This window comes from Fukomys damarensis, unplaced genomic scaffold (assembly GCF_012274545.1).
Source record: "Fukomys damarensis isolate Sample0158 unplaced genomic scaffold, DMR_v1.0_HiC HiC_scaffold_39, whole genome shotgun sequence".
In the NCBI taxonomy this organism is placed as follows: domain Eukaryota; kingdom Metazoa; phylum Chordata; class Mammalia; order Rodentia; family Bathyergidae; genus Fukomys; species Fukomys damarensis.
In genome coordinates, this window is record NW_022900951.1 from 41,825,185 (window position 1) to 41,834,301 (window position 9,117).

Consider the following 9,117-nt stretch of genomic DNA (forward strand, 5'->3'; position numbering starts at 1 on the left):
TCACCCAACAGAAACCTTGGCCACCCACCCAATAAACCCAAACCCGCACCTCACAGACCTCTACCACTTAGCCCAACCTTCACTCACAAACCCACTCTCTGCACCTTCCTGTAAATGACCTCAAAGAAGCCCCATCACTCACCCCACAGGTTACCATCACTCAGTACGAAATCCAAGTCATAACACTCCCATAATTATCTAATCTCGGGGCTCCACCGGCCCTAAATACGCCCTTTAAATTCACTTCCAGAGCCTTACGTCCTGGAACGGTTTCGAGCGACCCCTGCGTTTCTGGACTTGCACTGCACATGCTCAGTCATCTTGGAAGCGGCCGCTGCCCCACGTTACACCTGGTGCACTTACTCTGTGTCGGTGCGTGCGTGTGCGTGTGTGTCGGACGAGAGGAGGGCTTTCCGATTTTCTTCAGTGTCGTCGTCGGGCAAGGAACATGCCTGACCCCTCGGGAGTGACTCTAGGGGAGCCGCCATCTTGGTAGGGTAGTCCTTACGGCTGAGCAGCGCCCCCCACTGTGGGATTTCCTAGGGACGAGACGCCAGACCGTGGACTGTACCACCGCGCGCCTCCAGGGGGTAGTTAACTCGGAGGCTCCCGCAGGCGGGCTTGGCCTTCCCAGGCCTCAGGCGTTCTTTCCAGGCCCAGGCTTCGCCCCCGCCCCGCACTTCTCTCGGGATTAGGTGGCTCGTGCAGAGGGCCTGCGGCTCCCCACGAGGCCGTTTGGAGTCTTTCGAGCTTCGGCCCTGTCGGACTCAGGCTGCGGAACGTTCCCGCTTCTGGAAATGCCTGGCGTCTCGGCTGTCACTGAACCTGACCAGGTGGTTCTGTGCCAGGCAGCCGAGACCTGTAGAGGGAGCCTCCGTGGTGGAGCATTTTAGCTCAGTTTCAAACTTCAGACAGTAACCTTTTTGGTTTCCTTGTACCTACTGCTAAAAGTGTTGAGGCTAAAGTTTTCTTCGGAAGATGCAAGGCATTTTTTTTTTTTTGAGACAGGGTCTCACTGAGCACCTAGCTGGGCTTGAACTCGGGCTTCATCAGCTTTCTCTTTGCCAGGATTATAGGTGTGTGCCACCACTCCTGACTCCTGACACCACTTTTTATTTCTCCACACAAAAGTTACTTCTTATGTCAGTAATTTCTCCCCTAATTGATTTGTGGCCTAAGCATGTTGTTTGGATGATGTTAAATTTTAAATTTGTCTGGAGTCTAAAGTACAGGGCCAAGTAGTGTTTTCTCTGTGTCTTTTAGATTCAGTCTATTAGTTGGGCCATTTAAAATGTATATATCTTTCCTGATGACTTTCCTCTGATTATTAACTCTTACAGAAAAAGAGAGACAGAGAATCTTCCACTGTATTGTTGGTAAGTCAAGTTTTCCTTGTGCCAATCCATTTTCGCTTCATAGATTTTGAAGTTTTATTATTATTATTACCATTATTTTCTTTTTGGTTTTTTGAGGCAGGGTCTTGCTATGTAGTTCAGGATGGCCTCGAACTCACAGCGATCTTCCTGCCTCATCCTCCTGAGTGCTGAGATTATAGATGTGCACCACCACACCCAGCTGAAGTTTTATTATTTATTAAGTACAGGTTAAGAGTACCTTTTTTGTTGAATAAAATATAGCCTAATTATTTGGGGCAGAAGTTTGTAACATTTCCTACCCCTGCTGTTTCTGAACCCAATTTAGTTTATTCGCTAGAAAAAGGATCCAATGAATCAAGAAAAAATTGTTGGGATGAGAAAAAAAGATTTATTTGGTAAGCCAACAAAACTGTTAAGATAGTGCACTATTATCCTAAAAAGAGGCATCTTGACTCAGCACAATTTTCAAGCTCCTTTTATCTCTAGGCTAGAGTGAAAAGAGGGGGCTTAGGTTAAGAAAGGATTGATGATTGGACACTTTAGGCATCACTTGTCGGTATGCACATCATCACAAGTCATGATGACCATATAATCTTGAAAATGTTGTACTTATCCTTGGCATCGAGATCTGGGGAGAAGAAATATTGGGAAGTTTTAGGTACATCACTTTTGTTCTACCAGTTCCAGGAAAATATTACTTCAATGAATAACATGTCTATATGCAAAGTCAGGCAGACACACTCTGATCTAAAGGTTAAAGTAGTAAAAGAGGCAGAGTTTTGGACAAAAGTGACCTTCAATTCCCTGAAAAATAACCTAAACAACTGTAATCGTCATGACCCACACATCAGAGGTGTGATCCCCATCAAAGCTTGTAGGAGACTAATATATTGCTCAGCTGTGTGATCTTCAAAATTAGTGATTTTTAAAAGTTAAATAAAAGTAAATAAAGCAATTTTTTTGTACTGGGGATTGAACTCAAATCCTTGTGCTTGCAAGTCAGGCGGCGGAAACATTGAGCTAAATCCCCAGCCCAGATAAAGCAATTTAAGCTAGAGAATTTATTTAGTTTTTTCTTCAGTCTACCACCAGCAAAATATGTGTTTATCAAGGCAAATTTCCTCAAGCACCAGATGTTGATCTGCAATTAATATTTTTTTGTTTGTTGGTCATTTAGATTTCTTCTTCCAATTTTCATGTCCTTTATCCACTTTTTGGGAGGCTGATTTGTCTTTTACATATCAATTTATAGAAGGTCTTTGTACATTAGTGATACTAACCTTTTATTAATTACATTGTAATGTTTTACCTAACTATTCTTGTCCTTTGCATTTTATAGTTATCCTTTAATATGTAATTAGAAAAATATAGTCTCTTATCAATAATGTCAAAGCTTTTATGGCTTTTCTATATACTGTCTTGTATAGTTCCCTTTTCCTATTCCAGGTAGTTCTGGAAAGATAGCATTAACATTTATTTCATTGTTTTGCTGTTTTCATGTTTTCTACTTAAAACTTTAATCTAATTAGAATTTACTCTGTTGCATGGTAGGCGATATAAGATCAAGCTTTATTTTATTATGTCAAATAAAAACAAATTCAGACTTAGGGAAAGGCTTCCATTAGAAAGAGATTATTTCAGTAAAGACACCATTCCCATCTCAGAAATCTGTAAGCATCTTAAAGCCAAATAAAAAAGAGCTTTTTAAAAGTAGGGTAAAGAGGAGGCAAGTCGAGATAAAATCTATGGTGAGGATGTTGTACAAACAAGGGAAATGACCAGTGGAATCTGACAGGAAAACATCCCTTTGTAATCTATTAAATAGCAAAGGATTTTTGCTCTTGCTAATTTCTTCCCTAGGAGCACTTTGAAGTTTAAAACCATTTAATCAAATTTCAAGCTTTAAAAAAAGAAAGCCATAAGAGAAAACTATTGTGATTCTGATTGGGATTATAGTACATTTACATTATAGTTTGAGAAAAGTTAATGTTTTAATTACATTAAGCCTTTTACCTAGAGAGCTAATGTGTCTCTATTTGCTTATGCCTCATATTATATGTTGCAGTGATATTTTTGTATTAACCCCTCATCTTGGTTAAATTTATTTTTAGTTATTTGTAATAGTTTTATTGTTATTATTCAGACTTATTTTTGCTGATCTCATTGATTACTAGTTTTTATCCTTAATACTGTATAATGCTATGGATGAGCAAGTTTGAACAATAGAGATGCACCACACTCTGTGCCAGATTCGAGCCTCTTTATTACAGCCAGCAGCCGAGGAGGGGCTAGTGCTCAGAAAGTTTCCTGGTCAAGGGGAAGTGTTCTGATTTCTCCTTTTAAATCATGCTTTCAGTTAGGGAGGGCTCAGGGGAGAGCAAGCGGAATCTTACAGAAGCAGAACCATGCCAGGTTGGAGGAGGGCACAAGGAAGTTTCACACACACTAGGTGAGCTACAAAACATCCTGCAACTGCAAGCAGGATGTGGGGGTTTTGGATGCTTTGTTCAAGCGCAAGCACTTTGTCCAAGCGCAGATACAAAATGGCATTGAGGCACAAGAAGGAGTCAGGCTGGCTATCACAATAAGGACTATTGAATTGTATAATACACCTTTTATATTGCTAGCATTATGTGGCTTTTCTAACATACTTATATAATAAATTATGTTGACTGATTTGCAAATATTAATATTTAAAGCATTGTTGGCATCATCATGGCATCATTATGGTATATTGTTTGCTTGAGTTGCATCTGGACTTAATTTACTTTTTTTTTTTTAGAATTTGTTCATTCATAATGTAACTATGAGAAATCTAGTTCTGCTGCTCTCTGATGAAGCTAATGGCTTGAGAGGCAGAGTGAAGGGGGAAGAAAGAGATTTATTGGCAACAAGCTGCCAGGTGCAAAATGGAGGGTTGTCACAGAAATTCCATCTTCTTAGAGGTTGTCACCAACAAGCTCAGAATTTTTTTTATCAATTTGGATAGAAATCATAAATAAACAAGGTATAGTTCTTTTTAGTATTAACAGCCCTGAACCTTGAATGCCAGTGGCTCTCAAGAGCTGATGCTTTTGCAGTTAGCAGCACTCTGCCACTTTCGTGGCCAGCGGAGCCAGCAGCTACCAACAGCCCTCAGGAACTCTCCCAGTTATCAGAGATGGTGGCTCCCAGAAATTCTTCCTTATTTTCTTTTTGTTCTCTGCTGCCAGCCACCCTCAATGTTACCAGCCCCAGCTGCTGGCTACTTTTGGTACCAGTAGCATTTGGTGTTACTGGCTCTTAGTGTATGCTTTACACAAGATAGAAATCACATATAGGCAAAAATATGCTCTCTGGGAGAGGCTTTATTAGAGAACTTATTCTATAGCATAAGGTGGAACAGTTCATGAACTGACCAACTGAGGGTGTGTGGGGAAGTTGCTTGGATAAAAGAAAAAGGCAGTTTTATACATGTGCAGTGTCAGACTTTTTGCTTAGTGATGGGCAGGGGAGAGACTCTGTGTGCACCTGATAAAGGATAGTTGCAAAGGGGCAGAATCATCCAGAGAAGATGCAGGGTGGGGTCATCTGGGATGGACCCATGATCAATGCTTGCTTCTGTAAAAGCAAATGTCTCCAGGAGTAACCATGACCATCTGATGTAGTCATATTTGGCCCAACCATAGAAAAAAAGGAAGAAAAAAAAACCCAACCTCTTGAGAAGTGTCTTACTTACTTTTCTTGTTGCTGAGATAAAATAGCCGCCACCCAAAGTTAAAGGAGGAAAGGTTTATTGTAGAGGTTTCAGTTGATAGTTGTCTGGCTCCAAGGCAGAGTGGCATGGCAGAGGGGCATCACAGAGGAGAAATAGATCATAGTGGGCAGAGGGCAGCAAAACAGAAGGCAGCAAGCAGTGAAGCAGCAGCATCAGGCTTCTTCTGCCTTTTATCCCTTCCAGGCTACCAGCACTTTGGGTGGTACCACCTATACCCAGAGTGGGCCTTCCCATTATCTATACCTAGAACTATGTCAAGACAATCAATGGACTAATTTAGTGATCAAACGCTCTTAATCCCAGTATCATACACCCTATGTCCAGCCACTTCTATAAATCCCCACCTATTACCTCATGAGGCTTTGGGGGGACATCTAGACACATGCCATAACAAGGGAATGTTGGGCTGTTTTCTTCTGTCTCAGGGTTGCAGGTGCAAAAGATTTACTGAGGAGTCTAATTTTAGCCATAGACGGGGGGGGGCACTAGAATGATCATTAATTCCTAGGGGGCAGTTACTAGGGACTGAACCCAGGGCTTTGCATTAAACTATATCTGCATCCATTTTTAAATTTTTATTTTGAGACAGGGTTTCATTAACTTGCTAAATTACCCAGGCTGAGCTCAAATTGGCATCTTCTTGCCACAGATTCCCATAGTGCTAGGATCACAGGTTTTAACCACACACCTAGCTAATCACTAATTCTTGCAGTAATCAATTCTCTTGACATAGTTTCAGTGTTATCCATAGATCACCAGCTGTTCCTATAAGCCTGAAGATTTTGATTGATATTCTTCAGAGTTTCCCTATATCCATTTTTTTTCAAAAAAAGTTTATTGGTTAACTATTTGGGGATTGAGGCATAGAATAGAGAAGTGAAGTAAAAGAAATAATGAAAAATAGACTTTCTGTTGCTAGGATCAAGGTAATCCGTTAAGTAGCTTCAATATTAATGAAATGCTGGCCATGGTGGCACATGTTTGTAATCCCAGTTACTTAAGAGGCTAAGGCATGAGAATTGAAAATTCAAGGCCAAAGGGGAAGTGGGAAGGGGAGAGGAAAGGAAATAAGGGAAAAGAAAAAATGTTTAAAAAGGAAAAAATGGAAACAAACTGTTTGTAAATAGGGAAGGGTGAAGGGAGTGAAGGGAGGGCAGGGGAACGGGACAAATAAGAACCAAGATGCATCATGTAAAGGTACAAGATCTCAGTGATGAATGTAACTGTATTGTTTGCTTTAAATGTACCAATAAACTTAATGGGGGGAGGAAAGAAAATTCAAGGCTAGCCTGGGAGACTTAGTAATATCTTAGCACAAAAAAAATTTTTGTAAAGGGCTGGGAATGTAGCTCAGGGTAGAGAACTTGCCTGCTGTGCATAAGTTCTATTCTTTATTAAAGCCGTATAGCTTAGTTTTGGTATTAAGAATATATATTTTTTTGTACCGGGGATCAAATTCAGGACCTTATACTTGCAATGCAGGCGGGGTGCCACTGAGCTAAATCCCTGGCTTAAGAATATTCTTTTATAAAATAAATTGGGATATTTTCATTTTTCTCTGTGGACTGGAAGAGTTTGTATAGTATAGATTCATTTAGTCCTCATGAAAGCATTTCATACAACTGGTTAATATATTTTGGTACTTATTAATGTACCTGACTTTCTGGATTAAAAATGTGATCTATCAAAGCCTTATATTTAAAAATGCACCAGAGCTGGGCATAGTGGCGCATGCCTGTAATCCCAGCACTCAGGAGGCTGAGGCAGGAGGATTGCTGTGAGTTCGAGACCAGCCTGGGCTACATAGTGAGTTCCAGGTCAGTCTCAACTACATAGTGAGACCCTGTCTCAAAAAGCCAAAAATAAATAAATAAATACATAAAATAAAAATGCACCAGGGCCAGGGATTTACCTTAGCTGCACCATGCCTGCCTTGCAAACACAAGGTCCTGAGTTCGATTCCCGGTACTAAAAAAAAAATAATAATAATCATGCACCAAACATTTTCTGAGGTGGTTACACAATAGGCTGTTTTTTAAATGTTGGAATGAGATAACAGTAGTAAATACATGGTTTGCTTGTAAGATACAAAGTTCTCAGATGCAGCAGCCATATCCCATATGCATTTGTCCTTGAGCAACCCCACACAGGGATTCTGTGCCATGACCACAGCCATCCATCAACTCTGAGCTGGCTCTATATTTTGTTTCTACATGACACTGATCAACAGACTGACCTGATCATGAATGAGGACAATGCCCAGGGAGAGAAGGTAAGCCCCAGGAGAAAGTACAGACCCAGGCAGCAGCACTAGCCTCAAGAATCACCCACAGCTATTATAAACTACAAAAAAAGAATAAAACTTTTTTGTTTATTTAGGTTTTTTGTGACAGGGTTTCATTATGTAGTTCAGGCTAGTCTTGAACTCACAACAATCATCCTGGCTCAGCCTCCCAAGTGCTGGGATTACAGGCATGTGCCACCACACCCAGCAAAAAACAGCTTAGGGTTTTACTCCAAAAGTGACTCCTTCAAAGTAAGGTTGAGTTGGAAAAGAAACCACCCTAGTGCAGTACCTGCATCATACCATAGTGATATATGCGCACCCATGTCTATAGCAGCACAATTTGTAATAGCTAAATCTTAGAAACAGCCCAGATTCCCATCAATAGATTAATAAAGAAAATGTGTTTTTTAAAATACAATGGAGTACTGCTCTTCCATAAAGGATAAATTTGAGACATTTTTTGGTAAATGGGTGAACCTTGAGACCATACTTTTAAGTGAAATAAATCAGACACACACATTTAAATACTGCATTGTTTTTCTTGTGTGAGAAACCAAAGAATAAATCAGGACTAAAATGGATGATAGATATTGGAAAGTAGGAAGAAAAAGTTCAAATGGAAAAGAGAACAAGGGAGGGGGAAAGGAAGGAAGGGAAAAGGGGAAAAGGAACATAGAAGGCAAAAAATGGAAACAAAGCTTTTGTTAATGAAAAGGGAAGGAAGCGTTGAAGGAAGGGAAGGGGAATGGGGGAAGAAGAAGAATCAAGATGTATTATGTACAGGTACATAGAGAATTTTCTCTATAATGAATGTGATCATTATGTATATCAAAAGGGTAACAGTAACATTAATGAGAAAAAAGAAGAGGCAGAGAAGGTAACTAAATATTAGTTAAGGGAACAATCCAACAAGAAGAGATAACAATTATTAACATATATGCACTGAATAATGGTGCACCCAACTTCATAAGATAAGTACTAGTGGACACAAAATATCAGATAAATATCAATACAATTATAGTGGAAGACCTCAAATACCCCACTGTCACAAAAGACAAATCAACTAAATAAAAAACCAACAAAGAAATATAAGAACTGAACCAAAAGTTTGAACAAATTGATATAGCAGGTATCTCCAGAGTGTTCAATGCAACAATGGAAGAATGTACATTCTTCTCAACCGCACATGGAGCTTTCTCCAAAATAGACAACATACTAGACCATGAAGTGTGCTTAAGTAAAGGCAAAACAATCAAAATTATATCATGCATATTATCAGATCATAGTGTAGTAAAAGTGGAAATCTATGGTAAAAGAAACCATAAAAATTATGCAAACACATGGAAATTAATACACTCTTGAATAATCAATGTTTCAGAAAAAATAAAGGAAAAAATGAGACAGTTCTTACAATTAAATCACAATGCCAGTAAAACATATCAGAATGTATGGGACACAGTGAAAGCTGTCCTAAGACAGAAGTTCATAGTTGTGAATGCCCAAGTCAGAAAAACTGAGTGAGGCCAGATAAATAGACAAACTGATCATGTACCTCCAGGTCCTAAAAATACAAAAACAATCCAAATCCAATGCTAGCACAGGGAGAACTAATCAGACAGAAATTAATTAAATTGAGACTTTAAAAAATGCAAAATATTAATGACTCAAAGAGCTGATTCTTGTTATACACAACCAAA

The 9,117-nt window shown here is 39.6% G+C and overlaps 1 long non-coding RNA gene across 1 annotated transcript in view; it reads left to right on the forward strand.

Annotated features, from left to right (window-relative positions):
- Positions 1-689: 689 nt before the first annotated feature.
- LOC117284736 overlaps positions 690-9,117 on the forward strand; it is an 18,272-nt gene continuing 9,844 nt past the window's right edge. The window contains exons 1-2 of the long non-coding RNA XR_004515820.1: positions 690-1,076; positions 1,341-1,376. This is a non-coding gene — a long non-coding RNA (uncharacterized LOC117284736). The remainder of the gene's footprint in view (positions 1,077-1,340; positions 1,377-9,117) is intronic.